This window comes from Mycteria americana, chromosome 4, assembly GCF_035582795.1.
Source record: "Mycteria americana isolate JAX WOST 10 ecotype Jacksonville Zoo and Gardens chromosome 4, USCA_MyAme_1.0, whole genome shotgun sequence".
Classification (NCBI taxonomy): Eukaryota; Metazoa; Chordata; class Aves; order Ciconiiformes; family Ciconiidae; genus Mycteria; species Mycteria americana.
This window is the reverse complement of record NC_134368.1, coordinates 36,175,930-36,185,820: the sequence shown is the minus strand read 5'-3', so window position 1 is coordinate 36,185,820 and position 9,891 is coordinate 36,175,930. Positions and strand designations below refer to the sequence as shown.

Genomic DNA, 9,891 nt, shown 5'->3' with positions numbered 1-9,891 from the left:
GGAGTGAGAATGGATTTTTCACTGCCAGGTCACTGGCTTGAAGCTGACCCATTTCAGTGGAGACTGAATGTAGTTACCTTCTGATACCTCATTGCTGGCTATAAGAAATTTGTTTGTGAATTAATCTAGTTCTGTGTAGATGTGTTAGGATGCAGAAAAAAACATTATACACACTTAAAGTTTCAGAAGATAAAAAGGGGTATTTCTAGAGACTTTATCATAAGACTGACATTTTAGCTGAAAATGCAAATAAGTGGGTAACAGCAATACAGTGAAGCCTGTACTGCCATACCTCTGTTTGCTCTGTGTATCAAGGACTTGAGTTTCTCAGACTATTCACAGATTACTACAGACAATAATTATTCTTTTTAAAAGATACCTGGTTAAACATAATGAGAAATTCTGTAACTACTGCTGAACAAAACTGCTTCCATAAGCAAAATCCGGCGTAAGCAACTGTTGCAGAATTGGACCCTAAGCAAAATTCAAGATCAAAAAAATGTTTAACATAATCTTAAATTGTAGAAAAGTACAGACTGATTTTTGATGAAAGTAAATTCAGGAAAAATGTTATACACAATCCCAAGGAAAACTTTCTCATGATTTATTTGTTAAGAAGATACCTTTCAGATTTCCAGCCATGAATTAGGCAGTTATTAAAAAGGAACACAGTTAACCAATGACTGATATTTTTTTAACTGCTTTTTCCCTTTGGTTAATATCTTGAAATATTTCTTCGAGCTGCTCTGTGTAATATGGTCTATTCTAAGTGAGACCTCCATGGTTTATTTATGTGTGCATTTCATTCTGCTATTTAATAAACATTTTGTTTAGCTTTTTAATACCATGATGACCCTTTCACTACTTAGTATATATTCTGAAACAGGCAAATAGTAGAAAGACATACACAAGTATGCTTCCCCTTACAGTGGAAGTGTCAGAAATGCTTCCTCCCCCACCCCTCCCCCCAAAAAAGCCCCCCCTGCTTTCTTTTTTTTTTTTCCTCCACAGAATCTACAGAAAATTAAGAATTTGCTTTCTTCACCTTTTATTTAAATGCACTTGGTTTCTTGGTCAAATTCGCAACATATGTTACTGTTGCCTCTTCTGTTCAATAGCATTTCATGATTTCTACTCAGCAAAGACACATAAATCTTTAAAGTGTATTATTGTTGCTATTATCAAGTATTGCTATATACAGAGCCTAGATTCTCTGCTAATGCTTTCAGGGACAATTGTTCTTGGATTCTGTGTACATAATAAAAAATTCCTGCTCCAAATATTTCATAATGTGTGTATAAGCAAAATAGGCAGATATAAACTGGTGACAAGAGGTACTCAGAAGCAGTGAGACTGTGCTGGTTAGCTGCAGAAGACTAAGTATCACTGCCAATAACCTAACTGTTATCAGGATTACTGTAAAGGAAACTTTTGAAGTTGGTTCAGAAGGATTTCTGAACCAACTAGTTATTTTGAAAACATTTAAGGGAGAGGCTGACATTGTGGGGCAGGGAGTCCAAATAAATCAAGGCGCTTACTAGATATTTTAATAATTGAACAATTTATGTCCCTAAGCAACTTACTTGAAGAATGTCAAGGGATGGCTGTCCTTTGAAATAATTTTCAACGTGTGTGCTGCATTGTGTGTTTCCAGATTGCAATATGAGAATGTTTGTAAAAGTAACAACATGTTAAATAGAATTTGCAAATGATCCTCTATCCTGAAGTGCTAAAAAAGGATCCCTCCATGATTTCCTCCATGCCTCTGTCATCAAGAGGTAGAAATGACTTACGCAAGATGAACTGAGAGGAAGAAAACACCAGGGTGCCAGTGAGGAAAGCTTTGTGACTGATTTCAGAACACAAATGTTTTTGTTAATGCTAGGGGACACGCAGGGGACAAGGACAAGGATTCATTACCATCACTGTGACACTCAGTGGCCCCATAAGAAAAGTAGTTATTGGTAAGGATGAACTGGTCAACCTGGGTACATCTATCAGCTTATGGAGTTGATACTTTCCTCTTTGTAAGCAGTTTTCATTTGGTTGTTTTAATCACATCTGGATTGATATATCCTACCTGTTTTGTCAAAATGTTTTTTTTTTGCGTGTGACAGATATAAACAAGACGACCCTCAATTTATTGAGAAGCCCAGTTCCAGATGGTTTATTTCAGTCTCTCTCATGGTGTTGTTCTTTCTAGATCCATGGCCATGAAATGCACTTCGTTGCGCTCAGAATCCAGATGAATGGACTCTCTGAGCATGTTACAAGACTCCTGAATATTTTTAGGAAAACATGTAGGATAGAAGAAGGTTTCCTGAGCAAGAGAAGCTCACATTTTGGGTATTTCCTTTATCTGACTGTACGTAGCAAGATTTAAGAACCAAACTTTCAAATTCATTGGCTAATTAGATAAAATAAATGCATTTTGGTAGCATACCATTGGACATTATTGGCATTTGAACCTCATTTCCTTTGCAGAAGAAAAGTAAAAAGTGTAGCAAAGCTTCTAGTATAAGTCATTTTAGTCTGGAACTGTCATATGAATCATATCATCGATCTATCTCAATATGCAGTGCTAAAAGTCTATGTAACTACCATCTTACATTGCCATATAACCATAGTTTACTTCACAACTTCAATGTGTTTCTTTTTATAATAACTCTTTGTGGTTAGAAGGTTTTAGTGTATTCATTTCATACCCAAGGAAGAGAAACACAAAGGAGAGCTTTTATTAACACACCCAAGTCCCATTTTTAAATTACTTTGATGCCAAAATCTCACTAAGTACTATTGATATTCAAGCACCTAAGGGCCATATTTTAAATTATTAGTTATGAAATACTGAGGCATCAAAAATAGGTCAATAAAGTCTGAACAATAATTAGCATTTTATATGAGACAACATCAGAACCAACTGCATGTTGCTACACTTTCTTGCTGGTGCTATACCTGATCCTGAACAGCAAAAACTGTGGTCACTGCATCTGCTCTTAAAGCTGCTATGTAAGAGTGAACCTAGTGAATGGCTTCAAATCAAATGTTTTACTCTCAAGCCTTGGAAAAGCGTATGACCATCATTTAGGAAGGTAAAGTGCTATTGCAGTGTAGTAACATACTGACAGTTTATGGTTCAGGGGCTGAAGATTTAAAGGGTAACATCATTCAAAAAAAAAAAGACTGAAGAGCAAAGGGCAACTCTCATCAGCTGTCTGAGGACCTGTATCTCAAGATATGGCTACTCAAAACTTAAGCTATATTAATAGCTATGGCATTTTTTAGATTCCTTGATAATTTTCTTGAAATAAGAACATTTGCATGAAAAAAAAAAATTGCAAGCTTGCAGGTTGATAAACTTTGGCTGTACTATAAAAGACCCTGAAGAGATTTAGTCGATTAAGTGCTATTGACACAAATTTAGGGCAATATCAAGTACCACTTATGAAGTAACTTAAAAGAAATACGCAAAGGTAGCAACCGAACTGGACTACTTCAGCAAGCAAGCACAATTTCCTACGCGTTACCTTCTAGCGTGCTATTATCTGAAATATTAGGAATTGGTGTCCAAAGGTAATTTGTGTGACAGAAAATGCAGTTAAATGCTTATAGGTGTTTTCAGAAGTACCATAGTAAGTAAATGCAGCACTTGCCTCATTCAAACAGTTAATGCAAATGGTGAGTTGCCACTGAACTCATCTATCCACATCTGTAAATTATATTAGGCCCTAAACACTTTTACAGATTGCAGGGAAAATATTCAAAATATTAGTCTGAAATAATTCAGTGGTTCTTGTGAGTCTGCAGACAGGCTGACATTAGTGCCTCTCCAGACTGTTAACTATTTAATCATCGGCCAAATCGTAGAAGAAAAAAAGAAGATAGACAATCATTTTATGGGAAACTCTAAAATTCATGACTGTTCTGTTAAATATCAAAACACCACTTCTGGCTGAAAGAAATTCCCAGGACAAAGTGTTAGATGAGTGTTCAGGAGTGTCCGTCTCTGTGTGCTTACCTTATATTAACATTCTTCCCTAGGCATTCCTGTTGTCACAGAATTACACAGAGTCACTGAGTGGCTGAAGGGAGATCATCTGGTCTGTTCAGGCAGGGTCAGCTAGAGCTGGTTGCCCAGGACTGTGTGCATTTGTGTTTTGAATATCTACAAGGATGGAGACTCCATCACCTCTCTGGCAAACCTGTGCCAGTGTTTGACAATCCTCACAGTAAAAAAAGTGTTTCCTATGTTCAGCGGGAATGTCAGGTGTTTTAATTTGTGCCCATTACCTTTTGTCCTGCGACTGGGCACCACTGAGAAGAGTCAGGCTCCCTCATCTTCTTTCCCTCTCATATGATATTTTTACACATTGATAAGATCCCCCTGAGCCTTTTCTTCCCCATGCAGAACAGTCCCAGCCCTCAGCCTCCCCTCTCCTGAGGAGTTCTATGTTACGGCTCATTAATGAACGTGTTAAACAACGTTGGCCCCGGTATCAACTTCTGGGGTATACACTGACTCGCCTCCAGCTGGGCTTTGTGCCGCTGATCACAACCCTCTGGGCCCGGCCGTTTGGCTGTTACCTGATATTAATATTCTTTCCATGGTGCCTCTGTTGTCCACGGTTAGAGCACAGGATACTGAGCTAGATGGGCCCGTTATGACCATTCTTATATTCTTCTTTTAGTAGCTAAGGTAGAAAGAGATTGTTCTTAAATCAGATAGTCTCAGGACCGTCTGCCCTCCCAAACACACCCCCAGGCCCACAAAGCAAGAACTGCCATGAAGGGATTTTCTGTAATCATATTCCAGGCATATAACGAGAACCACTTGGACCAATGTGCCCTTTCCTTGATATTAAAAAGATGGGATAGCAATAAAGCTGTGATGTTTTAAGTTCCCAGGGAAAAAAAAAAACCAACACAAACCAAAACCAAACAACCGACCCAGAGATTACATGAATATCATAAATAAACAATTGTTTATTTAATTTTCATGCTGGGCACCCTTGTCCTTGACAATGGCCTTGACAATCCTAACCCATGAACTAAGTCAGTAGAAATGAATGTATATCCTTCTGAATGGTCTTCCTTACCATAATTTTCTGTAAATTACATAAGGAATAAATTAGTGCAAAATTTCTTGTTTAGCTTCAACCTCTGCATGTGTTGTATTAACTCAGTGTGAACATCTATGTTCACATGTCACACGCCATTCTATTATTCTTTGCTGGCATAAAAAGAAAAGACAGAACACTTAAAAATATATTATAAAAATAATACATCAAAAGGAACAAGCAGCTTTGATCCTCACATCTAATTAATTGCACATTGGATAGATTGAGCTCATACAAATGTGGGATAGTTACTTCACTCTAAGTGATTAATAACAATGTATGAACAGTTGTTTGTTTTTTCTTCATTCCTTCCACATGCAAAAACACAGACACCTACAGTTCAAGCATCAGGAAAGAGATTAAACAATGCTATGTCGGACTTCTTCATAGTTATTTATGCTGTGTAGGGTCTGAGAAGCACCCATCTTCCAAGGGCTTTTCAGTAATTCAGCTCATAAGCAGGTAGAACATGTATGCACTTCCCTGAGCATCATTTGTAAGTCAATACAGATGCTCTCATACCAATCAGTAAAACATGAGGAGCTATAATTTATAATAGCTAGTACACCAAGATCCATTTATTATACTTTACACCTATACAGCAATTGATGTATATTGCCAGTTCTCCTGGGATATGTGAAGACCTTGGGGACAGACATAATATTAGTTAGAATCATGAGGCACATCACAAGTTTCTTTGATCTAGGTATAAAAGGAAGCATAAAATAAACCTACTTTTCTAATGAAAATTTTGATGTAACCACCAAATGCTTCGACTTCTTTCACTGTGCCCAAAGTGCTGTGGTTCAAAACTAAAATTTTAAAGATATCGTTCACATTATAGTCTGTGATGTCTACAATACTATTCATGCATAATATAGAATCATTTTTTTCAATTACTCTTTGACAAAATCCTGCCAAACACAATAGATATGAGTTGTACATGACGAGTGAAATTTACCTTCGGTTACACAGCAGTAACTCATTGATTCGGCAGAGTATGATTTCACAGTGAATGAATCACTGGAAGTGTCTGCTGATTTATGCTTTCAGTATGTTTGTGTGTGCTTGTGTGTCTGTACGTATAGATCACACAATTCTTTTGTAGCTCTGGATACTCTGCAATTTCTTTGGGATGGCAGACATTGAGAAAGTGAAAGGTGCGTATTTTCCCAGCAGGGATCAAAGCAGAAAAATAGTACAACTTCGATAACCCTTCTGCCAGGCTCCCTCCACAGTGGAATTCCCATTTAAACATCTTTCCCAGAGCTGCATCTCCTCCCTCTCTGTGCTTTACTGCTTCTACACCAATGGCTACAAGTAGGAGGTGCAGTGAAAGGTGAAACCAAAATGTTTTGATGCTGGGGGCTTTGATCCTTCCTGCTCTTTTAGGATCCCTTGTATCTGAAACCCTCAATCAAGTTCTGAGAAACTTCTGGGAGGAAGGATGGTCTTAAAGAGTTTTTCATTCCTTTTTTTGTTTCTGAAGTTTTTCCCACAGAAGGGCGTATTCAGATTCCTAAAGAAGGCTTTGAAAGGGATCCAAAGAGGCAATAACATGCATGTGCAACTATTTTTTCACCAGGCAAGAATATATGGAATGTGAATGGAGCTTCAGCATAGCTCTGCGATTGTGAGTATCAATTGAAACTGGGTAGGCAAATTCCATTAAGTTCTAGGTAAATTAATGTGCATATAGCCACTGAATTACTAGCTTCGTCTAATTGAAAGCAGGAAAACCTGTCTGCATTCAGTTGTTAATATAAAGTTTAATTAGAAGGAAGATCTTTAAGGGTGAAGAGAGTCACTGAGCAGCACAGACTTCACAGTATCTCGAGAACATGATTCTGCCGAGTATAGGATTTCTGAAGGGAAAAATGAACGTTAGTCATGCTTCTCTTGTACAGATAGTAATATCTGTAGACTTTCTATCTATAGGTTAACCCTAAGTAGGAATAAATATTTTCCAAAGACTAGACAATACATTCGTTCTCCTCAGGTAAAAAGATGTAATTGAAATCCATGTAACTTATTAAGTCTTCGAAATGTAAATTAGTTCAAACATGCCTGATTTTCACATTCAAAATAGCTAGTAGATACAACAGCATTTGCTCTTAACTATTGCCTGTCATTTTTTATTGTCCTCCTGTTTAAAAAAATTCAAGTCATCCAGCAAGACCACAAAAAAGCACCATGTGACCTAAATGACTACTGCGTATAATATGAGGAGACTGACCAAGCAGACTTGCAAGCAGCATACTGCTTATGTCGATGGTTTTCAGCCTGTAGGTCCATACGCTGTACCGATGAATAAGGGATAGAATTGCAGCAGTTAGGATTGATTATTGGATAACATAGAAGCAAAACCATGATACATTAGTCGGATACATCCTTTGCTGTGAAAAAGCAACCATTTGTAGCAATTATTTACTACTTGCACAGTTGTTTTAAGATAAGAAGTCCCTGAAGTTACCTTCTGTTATTTTTAATTTTTTAATTTTATTTCCATCTTTACTTCCCAGGAGTTCCCTATATGCCTGTATTTGAGGACCTGTGTGGAATGGCATAACCCTTATAGAAATTTGACTAATTACTCCTCCTTAACTGAATTTTAATTTTGAAACTGAGCTTCCAAACTGTATAGAAACTATATAGATAGACAGAAAAGAAGAAAATAGCTCAAAAGCAAAAGCATGCCCTCTGTTTTTATGCCTCTGTCTAAAGAAAATGCGTACGCTGAGTATTTAGAAAAGTAGACTAAAGTTATTGTTGTTTGAAGGATGTTTACTGGATGTAGTTTGTAGGACTGTAAGTGAAGCATGACCCATTCATGTTTGCTTGACTTTTCTCAGTTTACTGTGACCCAGCATTGTTGGGTTTGTTGTATCTTTGTTTAAACTTTGTCCTCTGTGAGGAGCTGTGGCTTCTGTATTTCTCAGCATCACTGTACCCCATGGGTGACATTTCCCTCTGATCCTTAAAATGCTGTATTTCAGATGTTATATCACACCTCTGAAGAGTAGCTTGCTAAGGAAAATATAGCTGTATTTTCCTGAAGGAAGTGAAGCTACATCAGGTTGAATTTCACCCTGTAGGTTATTTAAGCACAGTATGATGTTATACAAACTGAAAACAGGGCAAATTCCTGTCTGCTACTGAAGAGATGTCATTGAGGGGAAAAAAAAAAAGCAAATAAGTCTTATTCCCTTCCACTCATGTCTTAAAGGCAAAGTTGTAATTGTATTGACCTGGTGAATAAAATTAATTTCCAAGAGGAATGACATACCAATAATTTGGTCCTTGCTTTGTAGCTCAGGTATATAAAATGAACAGTTTATGGTATCTTGGTCTGATCTTGTTTACAGCAGGTTGGATGAGGGATTTTTTCATTTGCTTATTTGTCTGTTTTTTCTAGTTTCAGCTGATTTTAGATGTCCTTTCTCTACTTTCTCATTGGGTCCAGATGTCTAAACTCTGTGGGACAATCTACCTGTACATTAGGGAACTTCTTTTCTCTTTTTTAAACGGAAATTTTGTAAAGTCTGTGTATCATCTGGGTCTGTCTTCTATTCTTTTTATCTGCACTCTTTCCAGTGTTCAAGATCCCCTGCATTTGCCACGGTCATCTATATCAAACTGCAGTGAGTAAGCAAGGGATCAGTGTGTGGTGGCAGCACTTCAGAGACAGTGTCTCTCTGCAATGTGTCTGGATGGGAACCTGCTTCCCCATGTCCAAAAATGGCTGGGGAGATCAAAAGAGAAAAAACATAGAACTGGAAGAAAATTGAATAAGCACATCTTAATCTTATTTCATGTTCTTCAGCATCTGAGTTGCTTAAAAAGCCATTGAGACCTGTGGGAAGCTGCACGGGTCAGGTCCTTCAAAACTTAGATGAATGCTCATTTGCTTGCCCATGATCTTTGTCCCCCTTTGAAACACCCGCCTCAATTTATAGTCTTTGTTTCCAGTATAGTTCCACCATTTCTCTGCTATAATCAGACCATGCTATTCCTCAGTATGAGAAACAGAGTGAGTGACCTGCTCTGTTGTGTTTAGTTACATCTCCTCCTCTTCTAGTAGATATTTGATTGCCAGAAATGCTTTATGCGTATGTTTTACTGTATAAATATATCCCCATGTATATGTATATTTAGATGAAGAGATATATAGATGTAGAGATATAGAAACTTTGTATATTTCTTTATGTTCAGAAAGTGAACACTAGTGAATTACAGTAAATAAAGTACATAATGATGGAACGGTATAAGGCACGTTCTTTTTATTTCCATAGAGAGAGTTCTCAAAAATTGAATACAAGTATAGCTAAATAAGAAAAGCAATTCAAGAATCTCAGTCTGTCTTTTGTAGCAACATTGATTAGAGAAGTTAGCAAAAAGCAGGAAATCCAGGAGTTCTTCTAAGTCTGATTAACCTGCGAGTACGGATGTAGGGACTAAGAACTGGTTAATTGCTAGTCAGGTCTAAAATGACAGATATCTCCTTTTTCATCTGCTGCTTTCTCTGGGGCAGAACATAGAAAAATTATATTCTCCATCCTTTTCTTAGCTAATTTTTAAGTTTTCAAATTCACTGCTATAGTTCTGTTCCCCTTTCTAAGAGGGTAGGTTGTACGAGTATGCACCCTCGCCTGCATCTTACTCTTTTAAAAGCTTCTCTTTTCCGCTACAAAGCACTGTGATATACTGAAGAAAAAGGCATTGCAAATTTTTCTTTCTTGTTTTTGTAGGTATCTTTGGCCATCAAAATGCAATC

At 37.2% G+C, this 9,891-nt stretch overlaps 1 long non-coding RNA gene across 1 annotated transcript; it reads left to right on the top strand.

Moving 5' to 3' along the window:
- The first annotated feature begins 6,213 nt into the window (after positions 1-6,213).
- On the top strand, positions 6,214-8,303 carry LOC142408646 (uncharacterized). The gene is made up of 3 exons (XR_012775362.1): positions 6,214-6,277; positions 6,607-6,750; positions 8,213-8,303. It is a non-coding gene; the product is annotated as an uncharacterized LOC142408646 (long non-coding RNA).
- The last annotated feature ends 1,588 nt before the right edge of the window (positions 8,304-9,891 follow it).